The sequence below is a fragment of the Pogoniulus pusillus genome, chromosome 15 (assembly GCF_015220805.1).
Source record: "Pogoniulus pusillus isolate bPogPus1 chromosome 15, bPogPus1.pri, whole genome shotgun sequence".
In the NCBI taxonomy this organism is placed as follows: domain Eukaryota; kingdom Metazoa; phylum Chordata; class Aves; order Piciformes; family Lybiidae; genus Pogoniulus; species Pogoniulus pusillus.
The window spans coordinates 15,934,000-15,952,125 of record NC_087278.1 but is presented as its reverse complement, the minus strand read 5'-3'; the positions used below and the strand labels follow the sequence as shown (position 1 = coordinate 15,952,125).

Below are 18,126 nucleotides of genomic sequence, written 5' to 3'. Positions count from 1 at the left end.
AAAGGCATTTCCAGAAATTACTAGTTTAGACTGAAAGACTCAAGTCTTAAACTGAAATACTATTTAAGTAATTTTTAAAAGCATCACTGTCTCTTTAAGTACAAAAATAAAAACGTTTATAAAGTATTTTAAATCTTGGAAAATCATATGATGGAAAAATTTTGACTTAAGCAACAGTTAACGTTATTAAGTGACAATGAAGTATTTACTAATCCATAAAACATGACTATCAAGGGCTGAACTTGGGACAAATGAGCAGTGATATATTCTAAGGCATCACTCACGAAGTGTAATGCTAATCTAACTTGGAACTAAGCAGTCACACACTTGAGACAACAAAGCAAAAAAGCATCAGCTACGAATTCTGCAGCTGTTCAAACTGCTTTTGTACATGTTCTGTCAGGCATCTCTTGGGAGAGTTTCAGAGACAGGAATATCTAAAACTGGCCTGTGAGTAGAAAAAAGTCTTTCTGGAGTACAAAGTGGTCTTGATACACCAGATGAAATAAGTAACTTCCATTCCTTGTTTCAGAAGGAAAAAAAAAAGCAATGAAAACAAAGCACTTGCTCCAATATGCTCGTCCCTTTACTGTGCCACACGCTGATCAGCAGTGCAGCAACTCATGATGCTACCACTGAAATCACTGTAACCAAGCATGAAACTTGCAAGCCACCAACAAGCTCCTGATATGTTCACAGGCTATGGTTTCAGGCTGTATGCAGACTCAGGTGTGTGCTGCTGACTCATTCTCATACTTTTCTTAACAGGTGGGAAGATCAGTGAATTCCTTTGGCAAAAAAAAAAAACCTAGGTGTGAAACACAGAACAAATATAACCCAGCTTGATTCAAGCCCCAGGAAACACAGCTAAGAAGCTCATAAATTGCATTATGCCCATGCAACAAACACATTATTCTTATCAAGTGGGGAGAAATACCTTCCATCACAGCTCAGCAACTCTGAAGGTGACCTGTAAGGGACAACCAGTTTAGTTTGGTTTTTTTATTGCTTTATAAACTATGAGAAGATTATGTTTTTTTTAAATGCATTTTTATCTTACAGGGTATTCTCTTGCTGGTATATTGCATGTGAAATCTAGATATATTCTGGATGACAAAATAATGACTCAAAAATTTGTGAAACATTAATTATCACAAGTCCAAAGCCAGGGAATTGTAAGAGTGGTTAGTGGAAGGTATTCTAATGGGCCTGTTTAAAAGTTTGGGGATTTGGGGGTTTGTGGTTAAAATATCTGGGTTCAGATGTACAAAGGAGGTTTCTTGCTTATTAACATACTTCATAGTATCTCTTCATAGTATCTAAGTTAAATCATCTATGAAGGAAAGCAAGCCAATTTTAAAGATTCTGCATCCTTCTCCATTCCGTCATACAAAACAGCCAAGACGCTACTGGCCCACTTGGTCCTGTATTTGGTCTGGACACAGGCTGATCTCCACTTACACCAGCATCCTTAGAGAAGATCAGAACTTACATTTCTCCTTTTTTCACAATTAAGCCAGATGACCACAGACAAGCTTGAACACTGTCCTAAGTCAGATGAATTGCTAGAGATCCCAAAAGATTAGTAGGACAGTCAAAAAGCAGCACTGAACAAGAAGAAGATGGTAACATCCATGGAACATTTACCTCAATATTGCTGGCACTAGGAGAGATCAGAGAGGACCCAAAAAGCTACTATTGCCCAAAGCAACAGAGATAACATTCTGTGCTGCAAAACTGGACTGGGTAGCAAAAAGAAGCACCTATGCTGTAGTATGCAATTTAGGTCATTACTACTTTTAAGTTTCTTAATACTTGTTTCCTTCTGAATACCTGCATTTTGTCTGCAATGCAGGAAACAACTTCTCAGATCTTAACCAACTGAAGAAAGCTTTTTGGTTTTAATCTGTTTTGCACATCCAGCATTACAACTTTAGGCATTTGCAAGGAAATGGTTCAAACAAAACTTATCTTTTCTAACCAGCAGTTTGTTGATGACCTTGCTTTCCCCACCAAAGAGACCTTACACATAGCTGAGAAGTTAGAAGAGGAAGCAAGTTCATGGGTAAAACGTTCTAGAAACTAGAGCTCTGCCACATGAACCATGGACAAGCAACACAGAATAGAAACTATGATGATCAGGTCAGAGCTTGTTCAAACTGTAGCTTCACTACGAGGAACTTACTAGAAAACAGCTATTAGCTACTCTGATTGAGTCTGGCCAAAGAGTGCTGTGAAGCAATCCCTTGACGAACAGATACTTACGGAGATAGAACTTGCTGTGTGAAATCAAAAGACGAGAAAGGGTAGATAGAAGACAGCCAACTTTCCCAGAAACTCCTCCAAGCTTTTTGTGTGGTGAGAGAGAAAATATCAAGTGCCATATTCCAGAGCTAGGAATCAACTGTCACTTTGTCATCATCACAAAGAAGCTGGCATCAACCATCCAGACACATTAGTTTTCAACTGCTTTTCTTCTAGCCCTGGTCTGTTTTATGAGATTGCACAAAACATCTAAACTATATGTTACTCTGTTTCCATAGCTCTAAAAAGACAAGTTTTTGCTTCTCTTCTTCCTTGGGTCTTTTTAATTAATGTTTTCAGACTACCTTCCAACCTAAGTACTAAATACTCTTCAAAAGTAAACAAGAGGAAAACATTCCCACTGATGCTGAAACTGCATCTAAGGACATGGGCAAAGAGACCCCTTTGAGTGCAGCCAGTTCCCCCATCTTTTCTCTAGTGCATACATAGGGCAGCTTGAGCTACCCCCTGCTGAAGTTTCAGTCTTCCTTCCATGCTCCTGTTCCCAAAATGTGAAAACAGGCTGGGGGGAAAAAAATCAGAGGAGATTTTACACTGCTCATGGCCCAAAGAGGATCATGTTCAGGAAGGGAAATTAAAACCAAAGTTTAGTGGAAGAGGAAAAAGAAAGCAAGAAAGAGGGGAGAAGACTTAAGGCAAGTGTGGAAAGACAAAAGAACTGTAAGGAGATGGAGAAATGGAACAGTATGTTCTGGGAAGAGGAAAAAGGGGGAAAAGAGGAAAAAGAGACAACAGGGAAGGGAAGCTATCTACTGAACTGATCAAAAGTATGGCAGTGTCAGTGGATTTACTGTGTAGTGTGTGCAGGCCATTTTTTAACATGGATGGTATAGCTCTTAAAGGTTTACATCTCTTAACGGACTAAGCATAAGGCTGAAAAGGATTCACAGTTTCAGTACTAGTTCTCTGGATGCCTCTGAGTAAATGAGATCACTTTTGTACCTCAGTCTTTGAATCCTTTACAGGAAGTGAAGAAAATTGCATTGACCTCAGAAGAACACAGTGAGCCCAAACTCAGCTTTTTGTTTACTGGGAACCTGGAGGTCAGTTCTTAGCTTTAAACTTGTTTCAGGACAGCAAAAGTAGTTGATCTGTACTAAAAATTATGGAGCCTACATTTCCCATAACTAATACAGTTGTACCATTAGATGGCCTGAAAATGTAACAGATTAGCCTTAGGTAATACTAACAAATGGCATGACAAGAAACCCACATGACAAAGCAGACAGGGCACCAGTTGGTCATCTCTCTGCTTTGCTCTCACACTTGTGGTGCTCCGGAGTTGTATCCAGCAACAGGCATTATCCCAAGTTTTCTCCACTGCCAAAGTCATCTTATTTGGGAATTGGACAAAAACTGAAGCCCTGTGCTATTAAGCAAAAGAGCACAGCTCAAAAGTCAATCTCGGACTCCTTTTCATGGTTTCTGCTAAGGGGACTGCAAAACAAAATCAATATCAGAAGCAGCAAAGAAAATGTAAGAGACAAGAAACCATTAAAGATGCCAATCAGAAAGAAGTAGGGGATGAGGGAACAACCCAAGTCACCATTATAGGGCCAGAAGCACACAAAGCAAAAGAGCACAAAGGACTTTCAAAAGAGGACTGCAGACAATTTTACAAGGCAAAACCTCTGTTGAGATGATAGTAGCTACAAGTTGCTGGGACAGCCTTGGAAGAAAGTGCTGGAGAAGGGAGCACCTTCTTTCTAGCCAGCACAACACAGTGGTCTGGCAGTACAACAAACCAATACTCAATACAACCTTTGTCACCTCTCAGCTTCCCTCTATAAACCCTCCACTTCTCTCCACCTGTATCCCAGCAAAACAACGTAGAACACAGTCTGCTAGGTGAGAGATCTCTTATCAGGTTCCAGGAGAAGCAAGAAAATGGGCTTTCACTTGGCTGTGAAGCAGTACTGCTGTGGGCATGCGATGCCCACTACCTTGTGAGCAGAGTGCACTAATTTTTGCTTCAGAAGAGGTTTTCGGTTGTTGCCTGCAGCAGAGCTAGCGGAGTGCCATCTCGTGGTACTTTTGGATGACTCAGGCTAAGTAAAAAGGCAGTCTACAGCTTCATGAACAGATGTCAAAATGGAGCTCATCACACTGCATTTGTGCTGGGGCCTAAGCTGTAACACCGAGAACCGCAAGCAAAATGCCAGTGTGGGTGAATAGTAAAACAACCCCTGCCATTGCCGTAAGCAGTGGTATGGAGCAGTGGAGACAGATGGTTTCAAAAAGATCTCATCCCCCCTGTTCAGACAGCTCACCAGGCACACACCCAAGCAAACACAGCCTTCCACTTCATGCAGAGATCCCACAAGGACCAAGATCAACAACATGAATCCAGGCAAAAATATGAGGAGGAAATATCTGACAGCACAGGGCAGGCTGCATTTATTCCAGATAGTAAGCAGCGCTCTGCTCACTGCCTGTATACCATGAAACTGACTCTGTACTGCAGCGTGGCACTGCATTAGAGCTGTCTCTAAGTGTATCTAGTTACAGACCAGGAGCACATAATCCACAAAACAAACAACCTGGACACATGAGACCTACAGGATGGTGTCTCTCTTCTACAACCTTAATAAGTTTTTTACTCATGTCACAGAGGAAGGACATGATGCTGTAGTGAGTGCAGTGATTTTGCTCCTTGTGAAGGTTGGATGATATGGACTGAAAAATACCTCAAGTAAATATGAACCTTTATATTTAATAAGCACAAAGGAAAGCATGGAGCAGACATAGCTTCAAGGAGAAGATTAACTGGTTTTTGGGTTTTTTGCCTGGCAGAGGGTATAGAGAAGACTAAACTGAATTTTTTTGTGTCCTGCTGGCCCTTAGGGATGAAAGTAAATGTGTTCTTTTACTGGGAGTAAGTGGCTGTAATGCTTTACTGAAAGTGGTTCCATTATGTGAGCTCAAAGTTTCATTTAATTTAAAACGATGACATTCTGGTATGGGTTTTTATACCTTCCCCTTGTTCGTCAGATTACATATCCCAGTGAAAAGCAGCATGCAGATATGGCAGCACAATACTGATTCAGAGGTCAGCATGCCTGAGCAGCCCCCGTCTGATGGTACAAAGCCACTTTCTCGTGCTCTCCTATCACTGCTCCATTGTGCATCACATGGGCTGTGGGCCTTTGTTATAATCTGGGCTGAGAAACTGATTCAGAAGAAAAATAAGTATTTTTTTCCCCCTTCTGGGTCCTTAAGAAGGGAGATCAGCTTCCTCACCTAGATCACTGTACAGACAGTCAATGTTTTGCACTGGCACCACTGAGGAGAGGAACAAGTGGACAGGAAAAAGTGACAGAAACATGCACATCACAAGACTTCTGAAGTGACAGAACCACGAGCTGTGCAGTGTTTCTATTCCCTATCAGTAGACTTCACAGCCTACTTCCAAAGCTTTATACTATCTTATATGGTCTATATGCTACATGTTAAAAAATGTCTTTCTGGAACAGTACAAAGAGCTTTTTAACGTGCTGCTAGGACTCTGTTACTCATTTTTTCAGCTTGTGCACCAGGTGCCTTTAGTTAAAACCACCCAACCACTGCTGGCTCAGAGGGAGCCATTATAACTGGGAAAAAAGAGACATAAAAATAGCTTTCCCGCATCCAAAAATATCCTAACGCTTATCTCAGATCTTGTGAAAGCTGCAGTAGACAGTTTGTCCCACTGGGAAAAGAGGGTGGCTTCCCTTCCCAGAGGCACAAAACTCCTGTCTTGAGCTCTGCATGGCTTCAAGTTATCTGATTATGCCCAAAAGTTCAAAGACAAAATTATGACCATTTAAAGCTATGTTAGTAAGCCAGAAGGTTAAAAAAAATAAGCTCTTAGTAGAAGAAACTCCTTTGCCAGGATGATATTTTTTTAATTTAGTGTCAGATTATTAATTTATTTTGTTAAGATGCTGGAATGTGCTCAGAAAAATAACTTACTGAAAAGAAGCCAGTTGACATACATGTTTAATTGGTCACATGATGCTTCAGTTTAATATCACCTCTACATCTGTGAGGTGACATCCATGTGTATCTACGACACAACTGCTGCCAAGGAACACTGAAAGAGTAATTTTCTCTGTTTATATAGGTCCTACCTTCTATCATCTTTTCCAGCTTCAAAACAAGCAGAGGAATTCCCAGGGTAGAAAGATGTTATCCAACATTGTGCAGGTGTTTCAATAATGTAGTAAAGTAGGGTTAATTTTACACCTTTTAGGCTATGGAGAAGCCTTCAAATGACACTTGTATAACATGTCTTTATTTCACATATACCTCAAGGCATAATGACAAAGGATGGAAATGTTACTTCTCTCCCTTGAGAAAGTTCACAAATATGAGAAAACATAAAAGCTAAAAATAAATAAATAAACAAATCTTAATTTTCCTGCCAAACATTTGACTTCACTGCATATTATCTCTTCCATAGTTAGTTACATAGGTATTTCAAAGCTCCTTTTATATTCAAGAGCCAGAATTTCACCACTGCACATGAAGCTATTTAGAGGTTTTCTCTCCAGCTGTCCAGTCACAAATAGAAATTCAGTCTGAATTCTTGCCAGCACTGTGTATCCCATTAATATAGGTGACAAATCAGACTGAATATGCTAGCAAATTACTACTGGGATTAAACTGACTCATTTCTGTTCTTTCAAAATTGTGTTGCTTGCAGGGAGGAGAAAATAATTATTTTTTTTTAAATGCAGTGTTCCTGCCTCTAAAAGGTTTTTATTTTTCCCTTTGAACAGTTGGCAAACAGCTCCATTTCCCTGTTCTTCCAAAGCCTTCAATGGCAAAGTAATTCCAGTTTGGTTATTGCTGTGTCCATGATAAGTATTACTGATCTAACTAGCTATTCCTCGGACTTTCTGAAGCTCCTGTGACAGTAAAAAGGCAATAAAAACTTTAAAAGAACTGCTTTTTTCCATTAGTTAGCACAACTGATAGAAAAAGCAAGATGCAATCTGACACACAACTCCTTTTCCAAGCAGGAGACATGACCTCTCCTCCTCATGACTCAATATCCCCAGCTCATCACATCTAAATCAACATTATCAAGGGTATTTGGGTGTTGTTCATAGATCATACTCAGATCACATTCACATAGGTCTGCCTACTTGCTTCTTCCTTTATTCTTGCAGCTAATTTTTTCCATTTTCCCTTTCAGGAAGCTTTTACAAAGAAATGGCAAGGCCTGTAGTGAAACATCAAAGCAGCAAAATTTGTATCTCTTACTGGCATACCAGTGGAAACTTTCACAGAGGATGCTTCTCACTGTCATGCTTCATGTACTGCATGTACATGACAGACTGTGTTTATCTGTCACAGGTTTATAATCAGGCTCTATCTGCTGCAATGCACTGAAGTCCTGGCAGGCTTTGAGATCGTACAGCTCCCTCTTGAGCACAGAACGACCCTTATCACAACCCACATCCAGCTCATAAGCAGAGCTGGAGCTTTGAACCTGAAGTTGGTGCAGTCCTAGAATCTATAGAATACTTAAGTTCTTCAGTGTTTGAGCTCTCTCACCTTTTAAATGCTATTTTTTTTGGAAGTCTGTCACTGTGAAAAAAACACTAAGCAGCAAATTTAGGTCTGCAGCTCCAGTTCTTACCAACATCCCAGAGATCTGTGTGTACACACCTGACAGCAGAATTCAGTCTCCAATTTAGAAGCAAGACTAGATCCAAATGTAGGGTTTGAACCTAAGGCAGACTCTTAAAGCTGTATTTTGTAAACAGTAATTCAAATGTCAGAAAATTAAACTGAACCAAGTAGATAAATATTTTAAATTATGTTAGTGCTAGAGATTTATGTCTAACCAACTGTCTCTACTCAGAAAATAAGTGCAGTTTATGGATCCAGATACATATTCGCTCAGCAGACCAGAATTGTGCTTCAGGTTCTTTTCATTCTATTCATCTTCCTGCAGTTACACTCATCTACACTTCTGCATTATTTACAGGACCTTCATTTCCATAGTATTTAAGTACCTTATAATTTATAACATCAATCAAGGAGGGTATATTTACCCCAGATTAACAGTTAAGAGCTGAGGTTCTGCAGTTACGTGGCTTGTAGGCAGCAACGTCAGTAGGCATTAGTGATGAAATCTGTAATGTGAGACTAAGATCAAACCTGTGCACTACTTCTCCTTCCTGTTCATTTCTAAGCAATTTTTTTAAGCTTCTAGCTCCCTAGTTTCTATGCTGATTGTCAGAAAGGTATGTAATCAGCATGGTCTAAAATGCAGTGAATCTGGCAGAAACAATATTTGTCCAGATTATGAAGTCGAAGTGACTGACACCTATTACCTATGTGCTGAACATGAGCTACAGACTTAGAGATGAAAGTTCTTCATCCTTGAAAACCAAATATAAAGATGGCATCAGCAGCTGACCCCATTTTTCTACTACACCACTACCTCCATTCATTAAAGATCAAACCAACCCCACTGAAAAATAAGCAACAGGGACACTATTCCAGAATGTCTAGATTGCTGCAGTGGTTTGCTGGAGCTATGGAAGAGAAGTAAAGGAGTCAGAGGCTGATTCCTCAGTGCCAGACCTGTGGATTGTCAGAGAAGCCAAGCTTAAGTGCCATTGTTAGGAATGTGCAAGCAACACGAGGAGCTGCAGTGGAGTTGGCCTCTACATTAAGACATTGAATAGCCTCAGAGAAGCTCCTAGGGGCCCTAAACCCTGTCAGGCTACAAAGTCATCTCTGTTTTTTTCTGATTGAAGTTTGTGTGCAGCTGCACCCTTCCAACCCACAAGTGACTTTGGCAGGAGAGGAGTTGGCCCCTGTCACTGCAGCAGCAAATGTAATGACCACAGATGACTGCAATAGCTACAGCAGGGACATGGAAATGCATGTTACCTCTTGCAGAGAGTGTTAATGAGCGTGAACAGGCAGTGGGACCGCAGCAGAGCAGCAGAGTAAAATGAGATTTTGTCCAGAGAAATCCCCAACCCTCCACAGGTATCAGTTTTGAAAGAAGTAGCACAGAGGCATGAAGCAAAACCCTTATGCCTCCCATATGTGTAAACAGAGATGTTACATGCAACTTGTAGGTTTTGGGCTTTGTTAACAAACAAGTTAATCAAGCAACACACTCTTATGTGCTTCCTACCAGTGTTTCCAGTGCTTGCTATCTTTCTCCTTTTGGCATGGATGAGAATTTCTTTAGGCACTGCATAATACCAGCATCTAGATGATGGGCACACTAGCAGCTCAGCTTCAAGAGTGGAGAACCAACAGAAGATGTAGGAATTGCTCCCCTACACAAGTGACAGCAGAGCCCCATCTCTGATCAGAAATCAGGTTCACTTCCTCACCACATTTAAGCAGAGGCTTGCATGGAACAGGGTAATTGCTAGCACTCCATTAGGCAAGTTTTGCACTACTTTCAATACTGACAGATAAAAGAGATAATAAACTAATTTTCTTCCTCTTCTTTTTTATTCCCAGATTCACTCTGCCTTGCTTTCTGCACTTTGACATTCCATCCTTTGCAACCAATTTTCACTTTCACTGATTATTTTTAGCTTGTGATACTGAATCTGTCTTCTCTCTTTTTTTCATAGTCTCCTTTCCCCTTTGTCTCACTTCACATACTCACTGTCTTCTTCTCTGTCCTTTACTGTCCTTCTCTCCTCCTATATCTGCTCATCCCTATAACACCACAGAGAGACAAGTCTTTCTGCTCTCACACTTCTTCTAGGAGAGATTGTTGAAAGCAAAGGATGTAATTATTTGAGCAAAGCCTTGAAATGCTGAAGAAAGAAAACCTGGGAACCTTTTGGCAGGTGTATCTCACGAATAGGAGTCATCTTATCTCATTTACTAATGTGCTGAGCAGAGCAGAGTGACCTAGACATGGGAGACACACCAAGGCCTGCCACTCTCCCAGTATTTCATGTACCAAAAGACATGGAACGTAGGGTCCTCACAGCATTCTGGTAAATCTCTCTCTTTGAAGCCAAAAGCAAGAATTTTGCTTCTGTTTCAAAACATTTCTTTCTTTGCATTATTAATAATGTTTGGCACAGTGAAGCTCTTAGGTAATTAATCCTTACAACCACTTCTTGCCTCCAGCCTCTCAGGTAGGGAAGTGTGATTTCAGTTTTACCCTTACTGACAGTCAGTCAGACATATCAACTGAGCTGATGAAAACCACTGGAAGAGCAGTGTCAGTGCTGGGGGAGAAGCCTGGAGTCCCTGCTTCCCAAAACCATTATTCCATCCAACTCTCTGAGGAAGAAGGTGGCACTAATAGCAACTTATTAGCATATGTGTAGGAGAGCTCAGTGGGAGGTATCAGTTGCTATACTCCCCTGTGGCAAGGCAAGGAGGTGACCTAGAAGGGGGATCTAAGGCCCTTGACAGTCCTGATATATGGCAGTTTAGAAACAGTCTAACTGGAGAAGACTTAAGCGTAAATCCATCCCAGGGATGGAGAAACCCAAGCTGAATGTGCATACTAAACTCAGACAGAAATTCATGGAGAGATGTCAAAGTCAACAGCACACAAGCTAGGTCTGGGTGTTAGTGGGCTCTTTAGCGCAGGCATGGTGCCATGGGGAGGCAGTTCTGATGCCTCCAGGTGTAAGGTGATGCACTCACAGAGTGTGATGGTTTGGATGTACCCCGCCCCACACACTTTAGAAATCACCCAGACTAGTCTCAGCCAGCTCTGGGAATATAAATGAAGCTATTTACTTACAGCTAGCACAATATATAAGCAGTTATTTACAGTATATACAGTTATATACGTAAATATACAAGGTAAAAGGTAATATAGAAACACAACTCCCCTCCCAGAAACCTGAGTCCGCAGGAGGGGCTCTCAACCACCCCTGCACCTTCCCCCTGCCCCTCTCAACCTTACCCCAGTCCTAAAGAAGAATAGAGGTTCCACCAAGAGGTTAAGAAGCAAAGGTGAGTGGAAGGTGAGGTTAGGGAGATGCAGCTCAGTCAGACATCACCATTGTTTTCCTTTCACAGCCTATGATCTAGTTCCTCTCACCAAAACATTCTACTCTGCTTCAAACTAGCACACAGAATTTTTCCACTGTGCTGTACCACCTGGAATAAATAGCATTGGTATTGCTTGAGGGATCCTGCACCATAAGCCCAGCATGCGAAGTGCACATGACCTTGGATTCAGGTTGGTGCCTTGACCATCTTAAAAGCAAAACCCAGGAAAAGAAGGGGGGAAAAGTATGTGTGTGTATGCATATATCATCCTAAACAAAAATCTGTGCAGCCTTTGTTAACTCCTCAGAACATCTGCTTGTTTATACATGCCATTACAGCTTGATGGAAAGCACTGTCAAAAAAAAAGTTTGAAAAATGGGAGTCTTTTAACTCAATGTAACTCAGAGATTGAAAAAAAAAATCTGTTGAAACATCTTTTTAAATAGATCATTTTTGACAAAAAGCAATGTGAAAAGCATTCACTTTCCTTGGGAAAAAAAAATTGTTGGAGAAATAATAAATGCTGAAGACTTTTTAGCATTTGTCTGAAGTTTGGGAGGTTTTAACAGCTTGTAGTTAAAAAAGATTAAGACCAAATAAGATTTTGCCTGACCACTCTAAAAGCATTACTGGGAAACATCTACATTCTCCTCTCAAAATAAGTATTGGTTTTGGTTTTGGTGTTTTTTTGTCAGGACTTCTAATGAAAAAACATTCTCCACTCACTCTTATTAATCATACTTGGAGCAGTTGTAACTCAATTCATTTAAACAAGCAGCTCCAGTTCGTGTTTTCTCTCGTACATGATGTTATACTACCCACTTGTTTTATTCATGCAAGCAAGTTTTGTTCTGCCAAGCTAGTAAAAATGAATAAACTGAACTGCATTCTGCCTTGCACATCAAAGTAACTGTTAGCTAAACTCTTTCTGGTAACTCTCCTTCATGTCATTCTGCAGAAAGACAAAAAAAATCCACCTTATATTTCAGAAGAAAGGTCTGCTTTAAGATAAAATCCAACTGCAAAAATCTTTAAGTAAATTCAATAGGAAAACCAGAACAGGCAGGGAACATTAAGACTCTCTACAGATACTTTTCTCTTTACAGATTCTCCTTTATAGCTCTTTCATCCCCTATCTTCTTGTCAGCAACTTGTAACTGAATAACCAAAGCCTGGTATCAGATTTTTATGAATAATAAGGGTTTGTTTTGAAAAAGGTAGTTTTAGAGGTGCATTTCACACAAAATCAGCTTAAATAAGGATTTTCTAAAGCTGTTACAGGTGAATTTTTCTATTCCAGTGTATATATTACCGATTGTTTTTTTCTCCTTAATGTAGTGCTTCTGAAAGTTGCCAGATTGAAAGCTCTAGAGGCATAAGCCCTATTTATTCACAAAATAGGTCAAAAATCGTCACTGAAGCAAACATTTTCCACCCCCCACGTCTCAGACAAGAAGGCACTGTAAGTGTGTGCAGATTCAGTGATGTCAGTTCTCTGCGCTTAGTTACTAGGGAATGTATTTGCTCTATTTAACTGTGCCATGGACATCTCAGTCCTGTGAACTATATTTCCACACCAAATCTTTAACGAGGCATCATATTGTAAAAGCTTTTCATTGATTTAAGACCTAGTTAAGCACCTTGAGGGTTAACACACACACGCACACCACACACACACACAGAGAAGGATGGGAGATGTACCAGGCTTCCAGCCCTCACATTCGACTCCAAAATCTGTCTTTAGTTTCTGACTTGTTGGGGGGTATTGTACAAAACAGGTGTACACTCAAGAGAAGATATCCCACTGCTCTTTCTGGTGTAAACACCTTAAAAAGGCTAAAGAAAGAGTAGGGCCATCTATGACCCAGGTTCCTCCAAAAGAATTCCCAAGCATTAGTAGCATACTTACTGTGCAGTTGAAAAGTGAGACAAGCCTTTATTAGAAGACATTCACTTTCATCAGTCCTCAAAGCACATCTAGTCCAACAGAAAAACCCCACACTCACCCCTCTTGCTTCTCTGTATAACTTTTACAATTATGTACTGACATTAAACAACTGTAAATTAGGTTTGGCTGTGAAATCACAGCTGGAAACATTAAAGTTGCAGTAGGAAAGAATTCCACTCTGTGCTTAAAGAAGCCTATATGGAAAAATCAAATAACATCTACTGGAAATAAAGATATTAAAATGAAAATTATAGCATACTGAAAACTGAAACCCTTCACCAAAGAATGTGTCGAAAACAGAGGCACCTTCTCCACAAAGATTATGTTGGTAACAAACATCCTCATCTATACAAGTCTGAAAATGCAAAGCAATGTTTTGCCTCACATAAGATGACCTGGGCATCAAGAAGCTTGCAAGTAGTGATGTAGGGATTACAGAGCAGCACACTACTGCACACTACTCCTCTCCTGCTCTCCACATTTGGAAATCTGTGTCAATTTGTTGTGGAAGGCCTGGAGGCTCGAAAAGAGGCTTGCTTATGCCTTGCCTTGCATGGACATGTTTTTCTGCCAGGACTCCTGGTTGTAAACAAGTTGTGTAAGCCCCCACACACCCAGCTCGTGTCTCCCTGGGGTAAATCCATGTGATCCCCATATTTGGGAAAGTCCAGGTAAGAGCTTCTGCCTATTATGGTAAGGTTTGTCTGACTGCCAACCTGATTGGTCATTCTAGTGGCCAAAGGAGCCATTAATCTCGGCCCACAGTCAATAAATAGGGGTGCATAGGTAAACAACGTGCTCTGACCCTACCCGCAGCTCAGCTTGGACCCCATTGCGGCTCCCTGCCACTCTGACTCACCTGCACGGCTCAGACACGGCTCTGACCCTCAATTGCAGTGCTCAGCCACTCAGACCCCCACGCTCGGACGCCATTGCATAACTCCAATGCTCAGAGGCTCAGACCCTCATGCTTTGACTCAATCACAGCTTACCTGCCTGCCTGTCTTAGATGCAGAGCTCATTTAAGCCTGCACATATATATATATAAGGAGCCTATAGCCTCCTAAGCCAGCTGTGCACATCTGCACGCTATTGCTATCAGGACCAGATCCTGCATTGATTTACCTACAGAGCTCAGACTCCCAGCAGCTGTGCACACTTTGCATGCTTGCTGCCTACCATTGCCTGGTAAAAGCCACTGCCACTGAGATAACCAGGAAGCAGACTCTGGATTGTCTGCACACACAGACGCGGCCTGAAGCCGTGAACAACTGTGCCAGAGACAGCACAATATTCTTTTCCTGCTCCTGAAATCCTGCCAGCTGATAATCCCTGGACACATCATCCAAAGCAGCCAGGAGCACCAAAGGCAGAGATCGTCCCTTGCCAGGAGAACAAAGGTTAGAGAAAACCTATTTCCCCAGAGACTGGGAAGATTTATCCTCTCCCCTCAAGCCGGGAGGATTCCAGCCTCCAAGTCTGCGGGTAGAGAAGTCTGGACATTGGACACAGGCTGTGACGCAGCCCTGGAGGGTGATTAATAATTGATAAGAATAGTGAGTAAAAGCTCCAATACCTCTGTAATATAAGTTGCCTCTGCCATAGAGCAGAAGGAGTTTCAGCCTGCTCTGCTGGGCAAATAGCATAAGACCCCAAGTGGCATTAAGCCGCGGGGAAAACTCCTCTCTCTGTTTATAGTTTGAATGTTTGCTAGTTAATTAACAAATTCCATGTACATATTTTATCCTAAATTGTTTTCATAACCGTGTACCGAACTGAATATTAATATACAGTGGTTGGGGGTGTCGAGAGTTCAGAATATTTAATTTAATAAATATATATTTTTATATAAAATTATATCACCCCAACTAATTTCTCCCCTCTGCCAAATAGGTGTAGGTACAGAGAATCCCCCTCTGCAACATAATTATCAGATACTGGTGAAAAGACAGAAGGATCTCTTATGTTACTAAGAAGGCCTAGAAACAGTGCAATGAATAGTCTTGAATGAGGCATATATTTTCTATACATATATATATATATATATAATTCCTTGCACATGCCTTTAACAGCACTGACTGGAACACCTGACAAAATCTTTCAAACACATTAGATACTTTCTAGTTGCAAATGAGTGGAAAGATGAACGATGCCTTCATGCCATGACAGTTTTATCTCTTAAGTTGTTTCTTCAATCCTGCTGACTCTTTGAGATTTAAAAGCCTCAGAAAAATGCAGCCATTCCAGGATCCTGCATACAAGTACTCATGAGCCAAATCCAATCTGCATGGAGTACTCATGCCCAAGACTGGTTTAACCAGTTAAATTGTACTTTTAAAAGATTGAAAAACAAGGCATACTGGAAAAAAAGTTAATATCTATCATATGCCACATGTTTATCACTTGTGTGGGACTGTTTTATTACCAGCTCTGTTTCACAGTTCTTGCTCATAAACATTCTGCAAAGAAAAGTCTCCACACTCTTGCAACCTGCTGTGGGGCAGGGTGGCAGATGGGTCAAAACCTAAAAATTAAATCCCAGTTCAACTCAAACCTGCTCTCTGCATTTCAAGAGAAGGCTTAGGAGCCCTCTTCAGAAGCAAGTTTCCAGGGTTCATCTCAAGCAGTTATCCCAAGCTCAGTCCTTCTCTCTCCATATATCAGCAGTCTATTCTTTCTACAAGACAGCACAATGAAAGCAAACTCTCCTAGCAGTATAAATACCTGCCAAAAGTACAGTATGATGCCAAAGAACATTGTCGAGTAACTGCTGCTTGTGAAGGTTAGTGTGGGTGAAAATTTGCCATACTGAAGTCCCCAGTTTATTCACACAGCAGAAGCAGCTCATAGAGTGGCAGCTTGCAAGCACAGTTAAAAAGAACAAGAATTCATCTCAGCTGTGACCAGAAGGCAGCTTACCTGCCAGACTGAGACCAGCACAGTCTCTTGATTGATTCAGCTCTTGGCCTCTCTTCTGAGACTGCTAGGAGGTGCCAACTGCATAGGTAGCTGTGTGAAATGGTTGGGGAGTTCATGAAAGAGTAGGAAAGCTCTTGTCTCTCCACAATGAGGCCCTTGCTCTTTTTGTCTGAGCACAGGGTAACCCAGGGATATTGTCCTCTCACTGACAGCATTTGTATATCAGTGTTAAGACACTCATTTTTAGAGGCACTAAACCTTGAGAAGGCTTAGAGAAAGCTTGAAAGGTATCAACTCAGCACTGGTTAGGCTACACCTTGAGTACTGTGTCTAGTTCTGTGCCACTCAATTTAAGAAAGATGTTGAGGTGCTTGAATGTGTGCAGAGAAGGTCAAGAAGGCTGGTGAGGGGGCTAGAGCACAGCCCTACGAGGAGTGGCTGAGGGAGCTGAGATTCTTCACCCTGGAGAAAAGGAGGCTCAGGGGAGACCTTATTGCTCTCTACGACTACCTGAAAGGAGGACCAGTGACAGAACAAGAGGACAAAATCTCAAACTGTGCCAGGGCAGGTTTAGGCTGGACAACCTCCTGAGAGGAGGTTGCTTTCTTCTCTCAGGTGGCCAGCACCAGAATGAGAGGACACAGCTTCAGGCTGCGCCAGAGGAAATTTAGGCTTGAGGTGAGGAGAAAGTTCTTCACTGAGAGAGTCATTGGACACTGGAATGGGCTGCCCGGGGAGGTGGTGGAGTTGCTGTCCCTGGAGCTGTTCAAGGCAAGGTTGGACGTGGCACTTGGTGCCATGGTCTAGCCTTGAGCTCTGTGGTAAAGGGTTGGACTTGATGATCTGTGAGGTCTCTTCCAACCCTGATGATACTGTGATACTGTGATACATTCTTCATGGAAGGAGTGATTGCCCTCTGGAATGGGTTGTGCAGGGAGGTGCTGGAGTCACCATCCCTGAAAGTGTTTAAAAGGAGCCTGGATGAGGCACTGAGTGCCGTGGTTTAGTTAATTAGAAGGGTTAGGTGATAGGTTAGACTTGATGATCCTAGAGGTCTTTTCCAACCTGTGATTCTGTGATTCAACATATATGTGACAAAAGTTACAGTTATCATCAAATCTCAGACTCTTCATTTGCACTGACTTCCAGTTTTTCAGGGCAAACAACAGAATCCACAGTTAGCATTTAGCAAAAGCATAATAACTGAATGTTTAGTTATATTCACCTCTTGCACACACAGGGCATCCAGTCAACATATATATATATATATATAGATGCGTCTAAGAGTGTGCTACAGACATAAGGGAGTGAGTAAGCAAGTGTAACTGAAAAGAGGCACATTCTATTGGGAATGAAAACTGAACATTGCAGTCCTCAGGGAAGGCAATTTATCAGCTATGCTTCAACTCAGGTGAACACAACACATGGAAGGAGAAGTTGGAGCATTGTGAAGTCTTGTTTGAAACAATAAAATACTATTATCACAGTCCTGTGCTGAGCAAAGCACTGGAGATTAAACACCAAGGATACTCTCGGTATGACTGTCATTCCTCAAACTAGAGAATACACAGGACTCAAGAGGACCTGAAACCACAGAAATGCAGGAGGAAAAGCAGCTTCATTCTCCACAGACTAAGGTAAATTCAGTCAGAAAGGCAAATATCTCCTCTGGAGATAGAATAAGAAGTGAACTGTGAGGAGAAAAACCCAAGTAAATATCCTTAGATGTCAGTACAATTCAGTTTTCACTGCACTGTGAGAAATCATATTCAAATACTTGTAGCATGAAAAAAAGAGTAGTGAAGAACAACAACAACAAAAAAAGACATTCTCTCAAAGAATGTTTATAGCATAGGGAAAGGCAGACAATTGCAACATAAGGAGATCACTGGAAAAGGAAGATATTCAGGCACTGCAAGGCTCTTATCACAAGGAGAGGAGCA

The 18,126-nt window shown here is 41.3% G+C and overlaps 1 protein-coding gene across 2 annotated transcripts in view; it reads right to left on the bottom strand.

The window, feature by feature from the left end:
- The window catches only part of TMEM178B (transmembrane protein 178B), a 234,391-nt gene that overhangs the window by 127,123 nt on the left and 89,142 nt on the right, over positions 1–18,126 (bottom strand). The gene's annotated exons all lie outside the window — the stretch shown is intronic.